At 36.3% G+C, this 22,436-nt stretch overlaps 1 pseudogene; it reads right to left on the bottom strand.

The window, feature by feature from the left end:
• LOC116088941 overlaps positions 1–22,436 on the bottom strand; it is a 171,299-nt pseudogene that overhangs the window by 146,300 nt on the left and 2,563 nt on the right.

Below are 22,436 nucleotides of genomic sequence, written 5' to 3'. Positions count from 1 at the left end.
AAAGAGGTAGTACAAGGTTCCTGAATAAACTGCTTGGAGAAGAGTTCGTGGTTGCTTCCTTATTTCAGCTGGTCAGTGAGGCAGCAAGAAATGGTGGCCCTTACAGGGACATCTTCTGTAGCTCAGAACTCCTTGCCAACAGGGCAGTCGACTGGTAAGTTCCCAGGTAAGGTGGGACGAAAGGGCAAATAAGGACCTCTGTAAAGAGGCAATAAGGTCTCCGGGTTGGAGTGATAAAGACCCGTTAACGACAAATCAAAAGTGATAGTATGGGGAACTCGCAATTTTATCTCATGTTTGTTGCTCTTAAGGAGCTAGTTCGCCTACTGCTAGTTCTGGCTTGGGTTAAGGTCTTCTCAAAGAAAGTGTGTTCTAAAGCAGTAGAGAAGGAACAGGAAGCAATAGAACAGCTGAAGGAAGAGAGGTCAGCAAAGTCTGAGAAAGATCAGACTGATGAGAGTGGCTCAGACTCTGAAGAGGAACTTGAGAAGTTAGTACAGAAAATGGAGAAGTCCACATTAAGGTGGAGCCCACAGGCCCAGGGCCGCCTGTATCCTTACTTCCCGCCTATAACACTGCCACTTAAATTAGTAGAGACAAGTGATGAGCAGTCTGGAGACAAATAAAGAGTTAGTTTGCCTTGGAAATAAAAAGTAAATAGAAAAATAATCCAAATTCTATCAAAGCCTGGTAGTAATGCTAAACTGCTAGCACCTTTACCCCTAGAGTAAACAAGCTTAAAAAGGAAGCCTGGTACATCTGTGGCTGTTGCTGGGATGAGGCTGTTTTGCACCTACAATTGTCTGTGGTCACTGAGCCAGTGGGAGATGCCTTCCCTGCTGGTCCCTGGTCAAACGCACCAGTCCAATGGTGCACTCTTAGCATTAGCAAAATATGATTAAGGGTTTTGTTTTTGTGCTTTTGAGAAAAGATGATTGGAGTATTTACACCTTCCGGAAAACTAGACTCCAGAGAATCAAACAAAAAAAAATTATATCATAATGATACTGAAAATTTGTCTTGAGATTCATGTATTACAGAAATATACAGCCTTGGTGAATTTCCTTGTCCTGACATGCTAAACTGGCCTGCCTGAACTCCTGATGTTCTGGACTTCAGCCTGATCCAGTCAAGACACAGACATCAGAAAACTAATGATTTCTGTTTTTCCTTCCCCACCCCTTTCTTATATCTGCACCCCCGTTCAGCTTGAAGAAGTTATGATGAGTCGTCTACCCGGTTCCCTGGGCTTTGGGGCTAGAGAGGGTTATTAATGGTTATATTTGAAATAGGGAAGAAATAGCCAGATTTAATTGTATAAAGATGGGTGCTTTACTGATCCTTGTCAGTATATTGGCGTTGTGGTGCATCTATGTGGTCTGGCAGCAATAACAGGCTGCTTTGGTAGTGCAAGCATTTGCAGCCCTGGAGGCAGGACAATCTCCACAGGCTTAGTTATGTTCTTCTTCATGCTCAGGATGCAAGGCTAAGCACTGTACTAGAGATCAGCTTCTAGCGGTCTCTGGAGAGCACATCTGATTGCATGTGGGTTAATGCCTCCAGTCCCACCTCCAGGAAAAAGGCATAAGGCGGGCATGGCACCAACTTGGTTCTCCGAGTTAGAGCTCTGGCAAATGAATCACCTAAGACAGAGACACGTGCTGAGTGGCTATGCTAAATAAGCCTGGTTTGTAGTACAAACTAGATGTATGTCTTCTCAAAGACGGGTTTGATATTTTGCCAAGAGATATTAAATAAGCCCGGTTTGTAGTACAAACTAGATGTACGTGTTCTCAAAGACAGGTTTGATATTTTGCCAAGAGATATTACCACCAGGTTGTAGGGCCATTGCAATGTCCTTCTCATGGTTACTGGAGATCAGACCTCTACTCTTGCCTGTTGCATTTAAAACAAAAAGGGGGAACTGTGGAGAGCCGCTGCCACCCTAAAGCATTGTGATAAATTGTGGAGAGCCGCAGCTGCCACCCTAAAGCATTGTGATAAACAAGCCCTTATTTGGAAAAGTTGAGTGCCTCCAGTTTGTGATGCAAGCTGGCATGATTTCTTGTAGCTTATTATGCTTTACTGCGTAGCCAATGCTGATTGGGACCAGGGAAAGTATTTAACCTGCAAGTGCGGGGGGCTGAAGAGAGAAAGAGAAAGGAAAGAAAAAAAGGTAATACAAGGTTCCTGAATAAACTGCTTGGACAAGTGTTCATGGTTGCTTCCTTATTTCAGCTCGTCGGTGAGGCGGCAACATAAACTTATACCACTTATACCCAACATGTGAATAACAACTTAAGACTAGTCTAGAAAAGGGTGCTGTTGTGGATTACTTCTCAACAACAAAACACAACCAAAATATTAGGATTCCAAATATAGTTTAGGGTTTGGGTAAGAACCTCAAAGAGTCAAGTGTCTAGAATACAAACACAGGGATCTAACTGCAAATATCTACTTCCCCTACAAAATGTCTGGCATGCTGGCACATACCTGTAATCCCAGTCCTGGGAAGGAATAGGATGAGTCATAGGGCTTTCCGACGAGCCAGTCTATCCAAAGCTCCTGACTTTTTTGAGACATCAGGTCTCAAAACTAAAATCAACAATGACTATAGAAAACTAAATATTCACATGTGCATGTGTGCACACCTACAAGACAGCTTAACTGAAGATAACTTTACAATAACTAAAGTAAAAATGTAGAAAGGGGGGAAACATGCTGACGGGAATATATACCACCAAACTAAAACTAGGTGCCCTATGTGCATGCCTGTGAAAACTTTGACTGAGATGGCCATTGTGTTATTCTTACTGTTGATAGCTTCATGTTGTCAGTTTTGTTGTGGTGTCTGTACACTATCTTCATTCTGAGTGAAGAGCAGAGAAAGCACCCTGTGGACAATAGTGGTTTGTCAAGTGATTGCAAGAGTCACAGTACATCAATTTGGTTGGATGTGGAGATCTATCTCAGTAGTTAAGAGCAGTAACCACTCTCTCAGAAGATCTGACTTAGGTTCCCAGCACTCACATGTTGTCTTATAATTGTCTATCATATCAGGTCCAGCGGATCCATCATTTTATTACGGTCCTTGCATTGATTGCATGCTTATGATGCACATACATATATACAGCTAAAACATACACACACACACACACACACACACACACATATATATATATAATAAAGAAAAACATATTTAAAATCATCTTGTTTCTTTAGTTTGTCTCGGGGATACAGAATATCAGAAAATACAGCTAATCACTGCCCCTATGTAGTTTATTAGTCTAAAAGTGAGACAACCTATTTTCTTGTGATCTCTGGCACCTAAAACTTCCTATTATCTTGTGAAACTTGTAATTAATGATAGATATCACTTAAGATCACAACATGTTCATAATACTGAGATCATTATTCACAGACAAAGACTATCAACAAGTACCTAAAGTGGATATTTCCCCCTTTCAAATAGCAGGGATATACAGTACGGAATATCAATTCTCCCTTAGAACTCTTCAAATATTCAGAGTGGTTATCAACATCTGAGTTGATGGATGTTTGACCATTCTCAATCTTCTACCCCAGAAGGCATTCCTCTGTGTCAAATGCAAGAAATTGATCTGGCTCTGGTATCATTTCTATGGAATTTTCTACTTAGGATTTTAAAGATGGAACATTATTACAAATAAAACTACAACTGAGAACATCTTGATAGGCACTATATTGGCAAAAATGTATTGAACAATTTCTTAAGCTACCTCATTATTCATGTAGTGATAATTTAGACTTGCTTATATGAAACAAACAGATTGAGTTGAATTGGGGCTACCTGTGTATGATTCCTTTGAGAATTGCTGAAAGACCAGGCCCTGTCTTAGGCTGCTAGTCCTTTACTTTTTAGCTAAATTAGTATTTTCCACAAATTGTCTTCCTGAATCCTCTCGTTCAATGAGCCATTATGTTGTCTAATTTCTTTTCAAGTTACAATACAGTGACTTTGTATGTCCAAATAGTAATTATATTTGTATCATTGTTAAATACTATCAGTTGTGATTTACAAAAGATCCACTATATGTTCTGCACCATCTGAAACCTTTTGTAGATAATCCCATGTGATTTTCAAAGTTTTAGCAAGAATGTAATGCTGTTGTCATCCTAGTCTTAAGTAAAGAAAATTGAACAAGTTGATACAGCATGTTAGTGACATTAGATTAGGAATCTAGGTATGCTGTTGTTCATCTTATCCTATACAGAGTACTGTTGGCTACTTTCTACCAGCATATCTTCAATTATTACTGCCATTCTAGTGTATAGCACTCTGCTGAGTATGTGTGTGTTTGTGTGCATGTGTGTGTGTGAAAGAGAGAGAGGGGGGGAGAGGGAGAGAGAGTTTATTTAATCTGTTTGTATTCTACATTTTAACCCTTTGTCCTTCTTTCTGAGACTCCATGCAGCGATCTATTTTGACCTGACATAGTCTGAGCCCTTTGTTTATTTTTTTTCCGTACACACGTCCAGCTTTCACATACAATGGCAACTAGTATCTTGCTAAAATTTCAGCTATCCATACTTTCAGGACTGGAGGATCAAGGATTATTTTATACTCCCTTCAAAATATGACCCACTTTCTCATTATTTTATCAGTGGTTTTAATGAATGCCTTTCTTTTATCTCTATAAAAATCAATTCTTTCAGTGATAATAGAATTTCTTTGAAGTTTTTTTTTTTGTCTGTTTGTTTATGTTGTCTTCATTAATATTGCATCCATGTTCCCAGAAAGACCAATGCTCTGAAAATGTGTATTTTTACTTGATGGAGTCTCCTTACCTGACAGTATCTACAGTGTTTGTCAACTTTTCATGGACAGTGATCTGAATTGACTCACAATATGATTGATAAGCTTATGTCTGGGTGTCTTTTGATTAATGTAGCAAGGAAACTATATTTTTTCAAGGTTTTTTTTTTCTTTTTTGGTTTTTTGAAACAGGGTTTCTCTGTGTAGCCCTGGCTGTCCTGGAACTCACTCTGTAGACCAGGCTGGCCTCAAACTCAGAAATCCGCCTGCCTCTACCTCCCAAGTGCTGGGATTAAAGGCGTGCGCCACCATTGCCCGGCCAAGGTTTTTTTTTTAAATGGATGTTCCTAGTACAACCCAATTTAACTTTATTTTATCAACATGCATGTTTAAAATATTGTGTTGCTTGTTTAACTTTAGTATCAGCTAAACTGTTCTTCCAGAATATTCTTCCTTGCTAGTTAACCTCAATGGATTGAGAAAAGCCTCAGAGTTTAGAAGAGCATGCCTCTGAGTAGTCTGCCAGGGCATTTCAAGAGAAGATCAAATCAGGAGGTCTCTGGCCTAAGCAATAGTTTAATCCATCTGTGAATATTAGTTTGCATGGACTACTAGACAGTGGTAGAGCTATAGAAAGTGGAGTTTTGTGGAATGGGTAGGTTCTAAAGGGTGTGCCTGTGAATCATACCTCCTGTCCCTAGTCCTTTTCTGATGCTCCTCTTTTTCCTTCCCAACTGCCTGAGGTGAATAACTTTTCCTATCCACAACCTCCAGCATATCATAATATCCTTGACACCCATGATGTTATCCTTTAGCATAGGGTCTTAGAGACAGAGCCAAGGGGTCATAGCTGAAACCTCTGAATGCATATGCCAAACACAGCTATGTTCTATGAAACTACTGCTCTTGTTTCTCCTGGTGACAGACACTAACCATTCTGAAGATGCTTTTGTGAAACTCTTCCTCTCATGGTGACAGACACTAACTCAGATCATAGTGATATCCATAAAAATGACTATCCTAATAATTAGAAATAATTAACATTTTCCTCAAAGTTTCTATTGATTTCTGACTTGATATTCAACAGCTTGCTTGTTTAAATTTAGGAACTGGCTATTTCTTGAATTTCCTACTGATAAGGAATTCAGTAAGTTTTAAACACAAAAACTAATTAGGCACTGGGAATGGAGGAAGAGCATGACATACTGTTTGACACTATTAATCTAAGTTGTATCTTTTCCTGAAGCGTCATAGCCACTTCCTGGGCTCAGGCTTTATTCTTCTGCAGGCTGTTCAGAATTTTTCATTATACCTTTCTCCTGTTCTCTCACATGGCTCTAGCACTTCTGTTTATAGCCAGTATAAAGCAATATCAAGTTGTCCTTACCAGTTTGAATCCTGCAGAACTGTGATTTTAGATTATAACTTGCCATCTCCTAGAAGCATTAGAAATGTTTCTTCAGTAAATAAATTTCTTTTCCTTAAGTTAGAATTCTAGAACCAGTTGTTGATATATTTACCATATCAAATCACAGTGCATATAATTTGGGAACAAGGCTTAAATGGCTTGAAAGAGGCTTAGCATTCTTAGAGTCTGTGAAATATTTTAATGCCTTATATCACGGGATGTTCTATTCCAGTCTTGCTTCTTAGTATTCTATGCGAGCATGTTTTTCCCAGGTCCCTTTTTCTCCATGACTATTAAAAAAGGATGAATAATTTGAGATTCTGAAACATTTAAAGCTGTTTAATCTTTGAGCTTGTCCCTGTTATAGTCAAAGTCAAGTATTTCAGATTCTGAACTGGACTTTTATGATTTCTTTAAAACCTCTCAAGCCTCTGGAGGTTCCAGCCAGTGCTCATCAAAACATTTAGATTCACGAATTCCTAAGCCATCATTTGTATTCAGGATACATAGTAAATCAAGAGATCTACACCATTGTTTAAATATACAAGCCACCTTTATGTGTGTGATGCTTACTTACTTCAAAATTATATTTAAACACTGACTGAGTCAGCTTTAAAATATATCGACTTCATTTTGCCATTGATCTGGTTCTTAATAAAGTCTTATTAAATGTCCAAACTGTAAGTAAAATAATTCTTGTTGAATTGGAACATACAGCAACATATTGACAGTCTATTTATTCTGCCTTCTCTGTTTCTCTATTGGGCCTACAGAGCTAGAGAATATGAGCTTAAAATTAATATACTAAGGCTATTACTGTCATAATTTTCTTTGAAGAATTAAAAAAGTTGCTTCCTCAATTATGTATGTGCCACTCTTGGAAGGAAATAAATTACAGTAAATTTAAAATACTATTCTTTCTGTTTCTACTTGATAATTAAGTGTGTTTAATTATAATTAATTTTTAAAGATAGCCATTATGGAAGAATAATTAATTGTTTCATATCATGCCAGACTTGACTATAAAATAAGATATTAAAAAATGAAAATATTGTGTTCAAGTAAATATTTTCCATACTTTAAATAATTTTATCCTCCACAATGGCAAACTGCAGAAAATGATTAATTTTCTATATTCTATTCTAAAACAAAATTAAAATTATTAAAGTAAATATTATCATTTATGGTTTATATTTTCTACAGTCTAATATTTTCTGATGAATGTACCTATAAAACTTCTGAATGAAAAATGTTTTAGTTATCTCAATATGAAAATAAAAGTGGTAAATGCAATAAAGCAAGTATTTAATGAGTTTAATTAAACTGGAATGAAGACAATGGTCAGGTGATTTTACTAAAATTAAGATCAGCAACAGAAGACTTCTTTCTTACCTTTTACATGAGGTGGTGAATTGTTAAATTGCTCTGAGCACTCAGCAGATGATCATGTTCCTTGCTACCTGCCAGAGATCTCTGGGTTCCTGTATGAAAGACACACACACATACATATACACACACACAGAGTGTTATTCTTAATATATCTTATGCTTCCTGACTGGGTACTTTCAAACCTTCCCACAGCTAACACATATTCCCTTCTGGTCTTCTTGAATTTATACTTGGCCAAATTTATATTTTATCTCTGTTACTCCAGACATATTTGGGGGAGTGGCCCCTGGGGCCACATTGCTGGATTCTTACATGTTGGCTGGCCTTTAGGCTTGATCTTTCTCCTTACCAGTCATGGCATGGTTAGTCCAATGCCCTTCTCATAACAGAATTATTCTCCTCCCCTCTGTTTCTTGCCCAGGAATCCTAAAAGTCCCACCTCTGTCTGTCTCCATGTCCAGTTTTTAGCTGTTGGCCATTTTATTTTCCAATTAGACCAACTGGGGGCAGGCTTCCTTTAGCTTATGTGCAGGGCAGGACAAACAGGTGTTTTGGGTGACACAATTAGCATTAGAACTCTAGCCACTACATTTCTCCCTATTTGTCCACTAAAAAGGCTTTTTCTTTCCAATATGCATTGAACATAGTTATAACAGCCATGTAAACTATGAGGTATGATATATACTAAGTGTCCAGTCTGTCAATTTTGTCAATTTAGGTAAAGTACTCTACCATCTATCCATACTTAAAGAGTTTACAATTCTATATCTGAATTAGGTTCTGACTTTTACTTGTATTGTCATCTGAAAAACATCTGTATTAAATCTGTATTATCTCTCTTAATGCTAAATAATTTGAGTTTGATTATAAGACTATAATAAGTTTTTAACCCTGTCAGGAATCTAAGAATGAATTATTACCTGAATATGTAAGAACCACAAAAAACATAGCTTCTAAAACTTAAACAAATTTTAGAGACAGCTGAATACTTGGACAGTCCCCTATTACTCAAAACATCAGAGCATATATCTTTAGTCTTCTGGCCCAGAACCATCTGACAGCCCTTGAAATGAAGCAGGAACTATGAAGGACTAGTTAACTCTGCCTTTGCAGATCTAAGTGTCAACTATCTCACACTGTGAGTCCTTTCTTTGAGTGAGTATTTTCTGTCTGTAGATGAATGTTGAATTTTTTGCGGCTATCTTGATATGACTGGAACAACTCCATATGCAGGTTTTGATGTTCAATTTTTTTCATTGAACAAGGGAGGTACTGTAAGGAGTAGATGTGTCTCTAGTCAAATAATCTTTAATAGTAAATTAATATTAAATATAATATTCTGTGGTTTTCTGATGCTGTTGAAAACTATCAGTCTATGTAAACTATATATGAATTGTCAAGCTTTGACTACTCTTAGATAGTTCTATTTGAATATTGTAAAAAGTACCTTAATATAATTAGATCAGATCTAATATAACTGTGAGTCGACTACTGGCCCTTAATTTGTGTTACTGAATCATCCTAAACAACTTGTAATAGCAGTTATTAGAAGGACTGAGTCTAAGTGTTATATTCTTAAAAGAAGTGTATAGACAAGAGTAACAATATTAATTTTAAGTATTGTATCAATATAAGAAATTTATACTAATGAAAACCCTAAATATGCATCAATTTATATATTTTGTACCAAAGTAAAATTATAGCTACAATTTATATTAATTATAAAGATTTTAACCAATGTAACATTGTGGCTATATAATGTTTTCTTTAAGAATAAATTTAGAAATATATCTCATCTATCTCCTTCCTGTTCAAAATTATGACCATTTCTAAATTATACCATAAAATGACTACTATTCATAATTTTAAAAATAACCATAACCAGATACCCAGAACCAAGGGATCAGTGATGACAATTTGCCACAACTTCTTCCTGCTGAATAGGGACAACGTAAATTCCTTAAAGGGGTCAGGAGGTGTAGGAAAATTAGAAAATTTGGTTAGACTTAAGAAAGCTAGCTTTAGCATCTGTTATCCAGTCTCTGTATGCTTACAAGGCTCAGGGATTGACTGAAGTTCTGACTGGATCTGTCTGAGAGGTTAGATGAACTGAGTCCATCGGGAATCAGCAGCAATTTCTGAAGCTGTTCTGGAAGTAAGCTCTGGACAGTACCAGGAAACAAAGGGCTGTAACTGTAGCTTGCTTCAGTATCCCCAAGTAGGAATCTTGCCAGACCTGCACATTCTACAGTATATGAGTCTCAGAACCAAAAGTTTAGTACTATTAAGATATTTTTATGGATTGTGCAAGGTGCACAGATCAGTAAAGGATTAAATTTGTTCCTTCTTTGAGCAGGTGAAAGACAACTATCCTTTATGAGTTAATTTGATTGATAACCAATTGTAATAAATCTTCATTTGTGCCATATGAAGGGAAGCATGAAGTATCTTAAGAATTCTAAAACCAACAATATTTATTGTCTAATTTTAGGTGAAGTTTTGGCTAGAGATATTTTTATGTCTAAGTCAGTTACTAGGGTGTTCCCATGTTGAAGAATCAGCAGATCAAGTTACCTGTTCTATTTGATTTTCTTGAATTTTTCTTTTCTGTAGTTAAGATCTTTAGTGGGTCTTCCCCAGTCACATTTGATCCATATAAGTCTGAAGAGGTCAAAAGTCATTTCTCCTTTCCTGTCAACACCAATACACAACATCTCTCCCAAAATAGTACTTCTAGGTCTGGTAAACAGAAATCATTAAAGGTTTAGATAGAATTAATATAATAACTTGACCTCTCACTTGGAGAATTTTTGATCTCATAAATATCACCAAACTTATAATTATCTTCATTTTATAATTAAAACAATTCAAAGAAATTAAAACAATCTAAACAAATATTATTATCTGTTCAGTGTTCCTCCACTACTTACTTCACTGTTTAATTGTCTATGTTGTATGTCTAATAACCAGAAAATATAGGAACTTGTAACAACTGCCTTCCACTCCTCTTAGGTTTCTTCACTTTGGACAGTATTGTTAGCAATAACTTGTAGAAGTGGTTTAGTTAATCAGTTCTACACTCCCAGTGGGTTGTGCTTCCAGCCACCCACCAGAGCCCTCTGGATTTGTGAATGAAAGACACACACACACACACATACATGCCATCTTAATTTCAATTTTATTTTACTAACTCAGTGGTTGGGCAGGTCTAAAACTCTCTGGAACCAACAAATAGTCCCCTCTGGCCTTCCTGCTTAATACCTCCTAAATCTGCATTTTATCTTTGCTGCCTTGGCTCCTTCAGCAGGGCTTCCTGTCTTTGCAGTTCAAGATGCTTCTTGGCAGCCCTTCCAGGGAGCCACTCTCCTTCTTTTACCTACAATTTGGCTGTTACTCCCTCCCATTCCTTGCCAGCATAGTGGTCCATCCTACCCCTTCTCATGGCGGACACTTCTAGGTTCACGTAGAACCTAGAATACTATCTCTTTCATCATGTACAGGAATTGACCATTAGCTCTTTATTGATCAATCAAAAACCAATTAGGTACAGGGACCTTGAGCATTTGGACACACAGAGATTTGACCGAGCCAATTGAGACAAAGCATTAGAACCAATTCCCAACAATAACTCATCTATATGACACATTAATGTGGCTTGGTCATAGATTCCAGGTAACTACCTGTCTGGACCACCTTTAGGAAGATAAACTGCTGGAAACCCAATAATGCTTGAGATTTTTCTCCATGAATGCTGGTTTCCTTAATTCCCAAGTCTCACCTAGTTTCTGTAGGGAAATAGAATACTGAAAGAACAAAAGGTAAAGTAATGGCCTCTTTGAATCTGTACATCAAAACCTGCCTCCCATTTCTCCAATTCTGTTGACCATAGCAAATCACAACTTCAACCTAAATTTGAATACAGGGGCAGTAGATTAGGATAACTCATAAACAGGAGGCAGGGGGGTTATATCAGGAATGTGCCTGGTTGGGTTGCAGCAACTGGGTGCCAATTGCTGGACTACAATCACTATTAAGGCTGACACAGAGGAGGGAAAACAGCAAGAATTGAGAAATTCTTGAGAAAGCATACTGAGAAATTATCAATATGGGAAACTTCAGCAATTGAAAAACCATACTTTTTAGATGTTATTTTGGCTTTTAAATACCTGCGCTAGCATTTGAAATAAAAATACTAAAATCATTTTTAAAATATTAGATTTTAGTATTTGTTCTGTGTGTGTGTGTGTGTGTGTGTGTGTGTGTGTGTGTTTTGCAGGAAATATCTAGAGTTAGCCTCTGTGCCAGGTGATCTCACTCACTTGGTCTCTCTGCCAGCTCGCCAGCCCTGCTAGGCCACATGGCTTCCACCAGGCCATCTCTGGACACCCTCACCTCAAGTTCCTCTCCCTTTCACCCAACACCCCACTCACCCCTTGTTAACCATCTTAACACCAAATTGCCTGGTAGAATCAAGACTCTTAATGCTTAATTAGCCAGTCAGATTTATGTATCAATAATAACACAATTTACAAGATGCAAATACAATAATTTCAGAGTCAAATGATAATGATAAAGCTTTAACGCAATTATTTTAACCTTTTGATAACACCACATCAGCGTCCATTCTGGTTCGCCCACCCCTCCTCAGTCCTCTCTCTCTGTCTCCTCAACTCCTCACTCTGCTTCCCTTCTGTCCAATCACAAGCTTCCCACTATCCTAATGTGATTAGACAAGGAAAATCCTGCAACATGGGTGTGATGTGTGGATGTGTATATGCACATGTATTAAAGAGGATATCTTTAGAAAGGTAGATGTTTTGTTCCATAGTAGGACCTAAGACTCATACTTAGGGTGTCAGACAGGAGTGACAACTGCCTGTACCCATGAAGCCATTTCTCCAGGCCTAAAATAAAGTTTTATAGTAACAGTGAACATGGTGAAATGCTGGTCAAGTTAAAGGCTGATAAGAAATTGCTAGTAAGCACCAGTTAATCTCACATCCTTAATTCTACCTAGTTCAACTGCATTAAAGTTCTATTCTAGGCATTTGGTATTCTCATAAGATGGACATACAAATAGTAAAAGCAGTGAGTGATATGCTAATAGCCAAAATTATATGTCAATTATCACATTTTCAATTACTTACCACATTTGGCAATTAACATTTTGTTAATCACCATCTCTCCAATTTGATCTGACTTTCTAAATAAAATAGCTTACCCTCTATCTCTGAAAAATTGCTGTTTAGCATTGGTGAATACATAATCAGTTCCTCAAGTTTGAATTTGATTTATAACTGCCTTTTATAATGAACTCACTCCTGGTGGGATTTGCTTATCATAGGATATATATGTGAGACACTCATAGTTTAAATCTTCCAACTAAACAAATGGGAAGATAAGGATTTTTAGAGACTAGTAAACTATTTATAATATTTATTTTCACATAGAGTGCTTTCACAGATGTTCTCATGCTAGTGCATGGAAGGCAGGATGATAATCTGATACATATAAAATCTTATAAGCTGTACATTTAATGGTTCTTCACATTCACTCATTTTCTACATAATTTGACTGTTGAAGTGGATTGTGTTGTGATAGAAGCAGCCAGATGCCTACACACTTGATTTAAAGCAAATTTCCACCTAACATTCTTTACTCAACTCAGCACCAATACACTTAAGTCTTCAGCTCTAACTTTTTGCTCAGTAGACAACATATGGCTGAGCAAGCCTACTTCAAACTGTAGCCAGATTTCTGAAGTAGTCAGGGTAGATCTATCTAATCATAGATTAGATAGTGAAATAGCAGAAATGAAAAGCAAAGTTAAATCATTAAAATCTTGGGATATACACTATTTATTTTGCAGTGCCAAAGTGACATGAACAAATCATCTTAGTCATAGACTATTATTATATCCCAAAAGGAGAGCAAAGAGGTGAGGGAATATTTGCTATCCAATACTTCCCATGTTGTCCTTAAACCTTATTGTTTTCAACATCTCTAAAATGAAAATTATAGGGTAAAATATTCCAAGGCTTTAGAGAATGATCAGTTATTTACATAATACACTGTGAATAAATAATCTGATGTTATTGTTCAGCTCAAGTATCTGAACCATATAACAGACTGACTGGAAACTAGACTTAGCTAGTTTGAAATTTGTGTTCTCTTAGTACTTTTTATTTAACTGTGATAAAATTATTGTTAATATCAGTCAATGAAAATTCATATAAATACTGAGTCACATAGTACAGTCACAAAGATATACTTCTTAGAGATTTGGTATTGACTCAGAAATCTACTGGTATACAAATTAATTAGTAAATCTGTATAAATGCTCAGTAAAATAGCTAGTTTGCCACTATAATAGAAAAGTCAGCATATGGGAAGGAATTTCCCTTACATGATAGGTTTTATCAAAACAAGAAAGATTAAGATAATTTTGAGATTAACATGCACAATTAGCATGTTAAACTAAGGAAACCACATTTTCAGCAGCAACATTTTAAGTAATAATAATAAGAAAATCATAAGGCAAGGATCAATATACATAGAACTTGAATAGCTGGAGCTAAAACACATTCAACAGAACAATTTGTATCTACTAGTGGAAGCTTCTCTTATGTCTTTGTCACTTTCTGGAACTCCAAAAAAGAATATACCTAGGTTGATTTTTATTATCTAGTAACTAAGAGATTGTCCTCAAAGAAGAGACTCAAAATTTAATAATTTTGTAAAAAAAAAAAAATGAAAATCAGTCAGACTGATACTCATATGTGAGATTAATTTCTGATTTGTTATCCTAATCCATTTGCTGGACATTCATGGTTTTATTTTAATATCATGCTTTTAAAATATTATCATAAACCCATGAAATAATTTTTAATCATGTACTTAGACACTTCCAACATGGATTTTTTTTCCTCAGAAGTGGTTGTTGTTGTTGTTAGTGGTGGTGGTAGTATGTTTTTCCACATGAAATTATTCTTTCTCATTACATGACAAATTTTATTGTAAATTTGATAGAAATTACTTTAACAATATTAATTCTGCCAGTCCATGAACATCAGATGTTATTCCATCTTCCATCATCTTCTTCAATTTCTTTCTTTAGCATCTTAAATATTTCATCAATATAGAACTTCCTCCTTTTCTCACATAAAAATTAAAGCTGCTATTAAATATGCTGTTAAATTCTGTACCCTAAGTATTGACTATACAAGGCTTTTCCACATAGTGGGGTTATATGGGCTAAAGAAGATAGTGAGGTACTAACTAGTGACCAATTATAAGTGTTTGCTGATAGGAACCTGATATAGATGACTCCTGAGAGGCTCTGCTAGATCCTTCCTGACACACATGAGGATGCTTGCATGTCAACCATCAGACTGAGCACAGGGACGCCAATGGTGAAGTTAGGTTATGGACTGAAGGAACTGAGTGGGTTTGCAACCCCATAGGAAGAAAAACAATATCAACCAATCAAACCCCCCTAGATCTCGCAGATTTTAGATACTAAACCACCCAAAATATACACATAGAGGTACTCCAGCTGCATATGTAGCATAGGATGGTCTTATCTGGAATCAGTAGGAGGGGATATCCTTGGTGTTGTGAAGGCTTGATGCCCCAGCATAGGAAAATGCTATGGCAGTGAGGTAGGAGTGGGTGGGTAGGCGGATGGGGGAGTACCCTCATAGAAGCAGGAAGAGGGGTGGGATAGGGAGTTTGCAGAGGGGAAACCAGGAAGGAGTATCACATTTGAAATGTAAAAAATTAAATAACCAATACAAATGTTGGGAAGAAAAAGAAAAGCAGAGTTTGGTTCAGGTACAAAGAACTTTACACATACACACACACACACACACACACACATCTTTATAATATATGTATATAGTATATATATACATATAGAGAGATATATAAATTAGACTAAAGAATTTAAACATTTTATGCCCAAACCAGAATTTTGAGCAAAATGTTGATAAGAGCAAAAACAATGTTTTGAATAAATTGTATAACACAGGAACACTAAAGCACATTAGAGACACTGAAAGTAGAAGGGAAATGTTGCAACAACTGAGGACGCCCAAAGAAATACATGCAATAAAATATGGGAAAAGATATCCTTTGCCAAGGCAACATTGTTAGGATCCAGAAAAACCAGACTCTATTATTCTTAATTACTAATTCAATCAAAATGTTAAAATACCAGGGAGACATTTTTATTGTGATGATTACCTATTATAGAGAGAAACTTCTGGATTTATATATGCATGTATGTCTATAAAGTGGGGCTAATAAATATGTTACTTTCCTCTGTTAAGACATTACATTGGCTCACATATGTTATTGTTGAAAGACAGAAGCAGATGCTAATGGAAGTGATGTTTAATGATCTGTGACCCTATATACAAAGAATACAGCCATCATAGTCATCTGCTAACCACATCCATGAAGCCTGACAGTGCAATAGAATTCATGACCTTCAGATCTCAAGCAAGCGCCAGCCTCTTTCTAGTAAGTTGAAAGAGCTCAGCTGGAAGAAGAATGAAAAAAGAGTAAACATTTGAACAAGTGTCACATCCCGTGTGTGTTGGGCACAAGTGATCTATGTGTACCTTTCCCTTTGCCTACCATTTGCCCCATCATTAGGGTTCTCAGGGCACAAAGCAGCTGTGGATCACAGAAGGGCTTTGCCACAGTAGGGTGCCAGCCTTTGATGGTGAAGCCCTGTGTACACAGACATCAAGGTCATCAGCAATGTATGAAAAGCATCACAAAGTTCCATGAAAAGCACCCAAAATGATTCAACCTAATCAAACAGAACATAACAACACCTATGCACATGTGACATTGTATTTAAGCAAGCTGGGTTCACAGAAGGGCAGTATACACACCAGCTCCAGTGACAAATCCCCAGATGCATTTCTTTCCAAAAATTATTATTACTAACATAAAAGTTTCACTTTACAGTGAGTGTCACAAAGAGGAAGCAGTTCCAAATTCTTGGGCAACCTGCCATGTTATGGTTAATTTTACAGTCCACGCATGGATGCTTAGTCAGAGACAAGAACTCTGGATCTCTTGTACAATCCATCAAAATAGTAGGAATAAACTGTCACTCCCAACTAGAGCTGTGGACATGTTTATTTATGAGCCACTCTGCTAAAATTGAAAAAAAAATGAAAATCAAGACAGCAATGCAGAAAGAAGCATTGGAATGTTCTCCTTTGTACAACTGCTAATTTGAAGCACATAACAAAAAAAGCCCATTCCCTTCCAGTTTAAAGTTGAAGGCACTGCTTCAATGGGTTGGATTTTCTGTTACACTTACTTTAAAAGCCTTAAAACATGATGTGATCCTCCTCAAAATCAGTAAGTAAAGGGTAAATAAAATACCGTTTTTAAATCTTCAGTTTTAGATTTACTATGAGAAAGCACAAAGTGTACATGGAACTAGCATGTTGTCTTGACTTACCAGTCTTGTGGCATGAGTTTATATATTTGTAGTTTCAAGTTATTTTTCATTTGTTCTATGTCATACCATAAATTTACAGTGCTAATGGGGCAGGATTTCGCTCAATATATTTATATTAAAAATGAAGTAGTAAAGGAATGATTAAAGAAACTACTACCCAGCCACGTTGATATATATATACTTTGAAAACTTACCACTCCAATTAAACTTCTCATGAATACCTGGGAGAAATTTCTGTAAACATAGTAGGAATATACCTGACATGAAAACTTTAAAAGTACTTTAATTTTCATGTGTGCTATGTAGAAAGAAGAAAGGTATGCTTTTCAAGACTTATAAAATTATATCAAATAGTAGAACATAACTTTTGAATGCTTTAGATATTCATCTAAATAAGTTGCGATATTGTCAAAAACCTAAGGACAGGGAATGTCATTTTATCATTAAATAAACTACCTAACATGTTAAAAAATTAAGTAAAAAAGACAAGGATTTTGGAGATACAGCTAAATTTTATCATACATATCTAGCATTCTGAGGGCCTCTATAGGAACTCAATAGTGGTCCCCAATACAAGTAAGTAAATTAGAAACAGAAAGAGAAATAAAAAATAATATTTATTATTCCATTTTTTGAAAAAAGTGACAAATCAAAAGTAAGAACAAAAATAAAAAACCTTGTAAGCATTTTCACATAAAAATTCCATTTCATAAATAAATATGAATGAATAACAATGGCTGTGTGAACATTAAAATCCATAATATATATATTTTTGTGATGGAAATAATTTTAAAATAATACAATACAATAAGAAAAATCATACTTTAAATAACTGGTTTTCCAAAGAAGTAATATGACTGAAGTAAAGTATTAATTATAAAACAAATAATGAAAGAAGCTGCAAGACAAATTAGCCATGTCCCTTGATTTCTAAAGGTATTAGATAGGGGAGATATTATTAATATCGTATTTTGAGAAACTACAAATTGTTTAATATTTAACAAATAAGTGGATGATTATATTTATATGTATACATATAAATATACATATATATATATAATACTGTTGAATGCAATACTATTCTATTATACTGTAAAGAAAAGTGAAATATTGAATCATTGAGTAAATGGATAGCACTAGAAAAGTTACTATTGGGTAAGGTGATCCATATCAAGAAAGACCAATATTACATGTATACTCTCCTCTGAAGCTCTCAGCTGCAAGACTTCAGATATGTGTATATATTCTGAAGTAACTACTGAAACCAAGAAATTAAAACAGGCCATTGTCTGGTTGAAAGAGTTGAGGGATCAATAGAGAGGAATAGTATGGTACAGTAACTAGATGTGAAAAATGGGAACAGTAGTGGCTTTAATTAGGAAATAGAGTGGGAGATAAATACAAAAAAGGATAGAGGCAGTTAAAATAACAGTAAGCATGTCTAAAAGTGCTATAAGGGATCATCATGCTATGTACCTAAAAATATCTGTAAGTCTATGTATAAATACACATGTACTGTTTAAGTGAAGTTTTTCCATGTAGGTTGACAGTACTCTCTCCAAAGAGCAAAGACCATGTAACAAAAACAGACATATCTCCTAGACAGGAAATCCTAAAATTCCTTCCTGAACTTTGTGTTAGAATGAAAACCTAGTGTTATGCAGGAAAGCACACTCCACTGTGATACTGAATGTATTTTTACATTCAGTAACTGTACATTTTTAAAGATATTTATTTTTACTTGCTGTGGTTTGAACTCCATAAAAACATTCTCAGGGTTTGTCTCCAGGTGCTATTTTGCTGCCATGTAACCCATTGTTGAGTTGTCTCTGAGGGCTTGAGCTTTCATGATTCTCTTCATGTTTGCTATCCACCCATATGTGCTTGTGACAATACAGGATTTGGATGATACCAATCACTTTAACTCAACCACCTTTTCAACCTTTTTCTCCAAAATACCTTTCATAATTTTGCAGAGGTTCTCAAATTTTGTCTTTTTTCTCTTCCTGTTTCTTCTTTTCCTCTTCCTCTTCTGGAAGGTCCAGTCCTTCTTTAGTAACTGACACCAAGGTCTTGCCCTCAAATTCCTTCAGCTGTTTCAGGACAATACTCATCAATGGGCTCAATCATTTAGATTACTTCTAAGCCAAGCTTTCCAAGACTTCCACAAAGGCAGAGTTAGCAACCTGGTCCTTGGTCTCACCTGTGATTGAGACCTTAAGGCAGGGGCGGAGGCTGACAAGAATAACAAGTCTGTGAAGGAGCTGGTCATCTTGCAATATGAAACTGCACTCCTGTCCTCTGGCTTCAGTCTGGAAGATCCTGAACCCATGCTAACAGAATCTACAGGATGATCAAGCTTGGTCTGGGTGTTAATTAGGATGATACTACTGTGGATGATACCAGTGCTGTTGTAACTGAAGAAATGCCACCCCTGGAAGGAAATGACAATGCATCACTCATGGAAGAAGTAGACTAAGTTTCACCAGAACTATGTGTTTGATGCTTACCTTCATTCCTTCTGATAATATATTTCTATGATTTTTTGCTTATTTTTGTTAACATTTAAAACATCTGTGTGGTATGAAAACTAAGGGGAAGTTAAAATGTCTACCTGTGATACTGTGATACTATAAGTTTAACTCAAGAGGTTGATAGAAGATTTGCTGTGAGACAAAGTGTCACCTACTGTTAATGCTAACTTTGTGGTCTGAAGTATTTAGCTGTTGAGCTGGATTCCTTAGTAGACCAAATTAGGATGGTTTAAGTTTCATCTTAAATTTTTTTTCATTCCCTGTAGTTAATTCTGTGTGTACTAGTCTCAGAAGTAAACAAGTTAAAACAACCTGACAGTGGAATTCCCCAAGTGGCTTGTTTTCCAAAGTACCAAGAACAAAACTCTAAGTTTTCCTAGGTCTTGTAACTCAGCAAGGCTGGTGAATGGAAATAATAGTGCTGAATCACATTCTACTTTAAAAAGTAAATACAGATGAGATTAAAAAAAAAAATTCTCAGGGCCCTTCAATGATGGTACTGAGGCTGTGCTGCCACAGGCACTTTATAACCTAAGCAATCAATTGCATTTCATGTCTTACTACTCTCTAAGTATGCCTTTCAACATCCCCTGTTTCATCTTTGAGCACTAGAAGGTAAACTTAATGAGGCACGGTTCAAGGTTCAGTGATTTGGCTATTGTTTATCACATGGGAGACACTCAAGATTTGTAAATATTGCTCTTCACACATAAATAGGCATGTTAGCACTGTAAGATAGATCTGAGGTCTATATTAATCCGTGATTGCAAGTGTGATAATTATATATAGTAGCATTACACTCCCACATGTATTGATGACTTTATAGAATTTGCACTGGTTACAATTAATGGTTAAGCAATATTAGGAAGTATGTGAATGCATCTCCACACAAATATGGGTTAAGAATAAAACAAAATTGTGATAATCAGGGTAAATATTTTTAAAAAGCATCATAACAAATTAAACATATATCCTTACTTGAAACTATAACAGGGATGGTCTGGGTTGTCTCTGGGCCTGTTAAAATGATCCCCTTGGATAGAAAAAGTATTAACTCCCAGTGAAAACAGCAGGCCAATCCACAAGGAAAGCAAATGAAACAGCTCCATCCCAAAGGGATAGAAGGGACTCCAAAGATATGAGTGCATTAAATATCTTATGAATTTGTATTTTGATAGGTCCCCTAGTTCCTTCCTTTTTGCCCCATTAGTCCTGTCTCAATCACCACTCCCAGGCCTTCTGACCATTTCTCTATGCAGTGTCTTCTGGGAACAAGTAGCCATTCTCTCAGGGAACTCTCCATTGCTTTCCTATCTATTTTGATCCCTCTAGTGATCCTCAATACGAATAAGAATGTTGGCATCTTAAAGATAGATGTGAGTTAGTTATTAATTAAGGACTACATAAATAACAATTATGTATACTAGAAACAAGCTGCTTTCAATTTATTCTACAATGTAAGAATGGCTACCCCAGTATTACAGACTTAGAAAATGCATCCATGCATGTACACATGTTGAAAAGAAGAAAGTGTGATTACTGGGCTATTTTTTAAATCATTGTATCAAATAAAGCAAATACTCTTACTTGAAATTTTAAGTGAAATGAGAGAGTGACTGTATAAGGGAAAGTGAGGTTTGATGTGGTAATTTTTGTAGTTCTCTGTAATATAGCAATAGTTACTACTGATATTGTCTGTCAGACATTAATATTGGCTAGAACAGCAAGCTAAAAACTAGAATTCTAATTTGACTAATATGCTTCTTGCTTCTGAGGTTCCTGGTATAAGGATCTATTATGAAAACACTAGAAAGTGAAATCAAATATTATTGGTTAGTTTAAGGTTCTGTGGCCTGCATTTAACTTGATGGAATTTGTGCTATATACATTGTTTAAGGAATATGAGGGTGTTAACTTTGCTCCTAGAGATCAAGAGTCCAAGTGTTTACATATGGAAATCTAACATGAACTAAGGAAGAAAGTCCATCTTACAAGCTAACAGAGAATTTAGGCTTTGTATTTCCTAATCAACATGTTGTTACTGGAGACATAGCATGTCAATTAATAATAATATATTACAAGAAAATAATGCAGTTTTATTATTGCAAAGAAGAATAAAAATGTGGATGGTTAGAAATATGTAGCAATAGGGGACAAGGAACTGGAGGGAAACTACTAGAAAATCAGAGACTCCAAGGAAGCAAGAGGTTCCCAGGAACCAACAGGTAAGATATGAGCCAAAGTACCCAAAAAAGGGGGAATAGAACCTGTAGAGACCACCTCCAGAAGATAGGCACAGCCCCAGATGAGGGATGGGGCCACCCACTCAAGTCAAAAGTTTGAACCTAGAATTGTTCCTGTCAAAAGGAAATAATGGGACAAAACCTGGAGAAGAGACTGAAGGAAAGGCCATCCAGAGACCACCCCACCTGGAGAATCCATTCTATCTATAGACACCAAATCCTGAAACTATTGCTGATGCCAAGAAGTGCTTGGTGACAGGAGCCTCCTGGTATATATGTCCCCTGAGAGTCTCTGCCAGCACCTGACTAATACAGATACCAATACTGACAGCCAACTTTTAGACTGATCCCAGGGACACCAACGGAAGAATTAGGGAAGCTGAAGAGGATGGCAACCCTATCAACTAACAATATCAACTAACTGGAACCCCTGGAGTCACCCAGTGACTAAACCATCAACCAAAGAATATACATGGATGGGTGTCGCGACCGGTCTCGCCAGCAAGAACGACGAGGCAACAGGATCCTTCTCAGCAGCACTTTATTGGGAGCTCCTCTTGAAGTTTGAAGCAAAGGACCCCGA

The sequence above is a fragment of the Mastomys coucha genome, unplaced genomic scaffold, assembly GCF_008632895.1.
Source record: "Mastomys coucha isolate ucsf_1 unplaced genomic scaffold, UCSF_Mcou_1 pScaffold14, whole genome shotgun sequence".
Lineage (NCBI taxonomy): Eukaryota > Metazoa > Chordata > Mammalia > Rodentia > Muridae > Mastomys > Mastomys coucha.
This window is presented reverse-complemented; position numbering and strand designations above follow the sequence as displayed.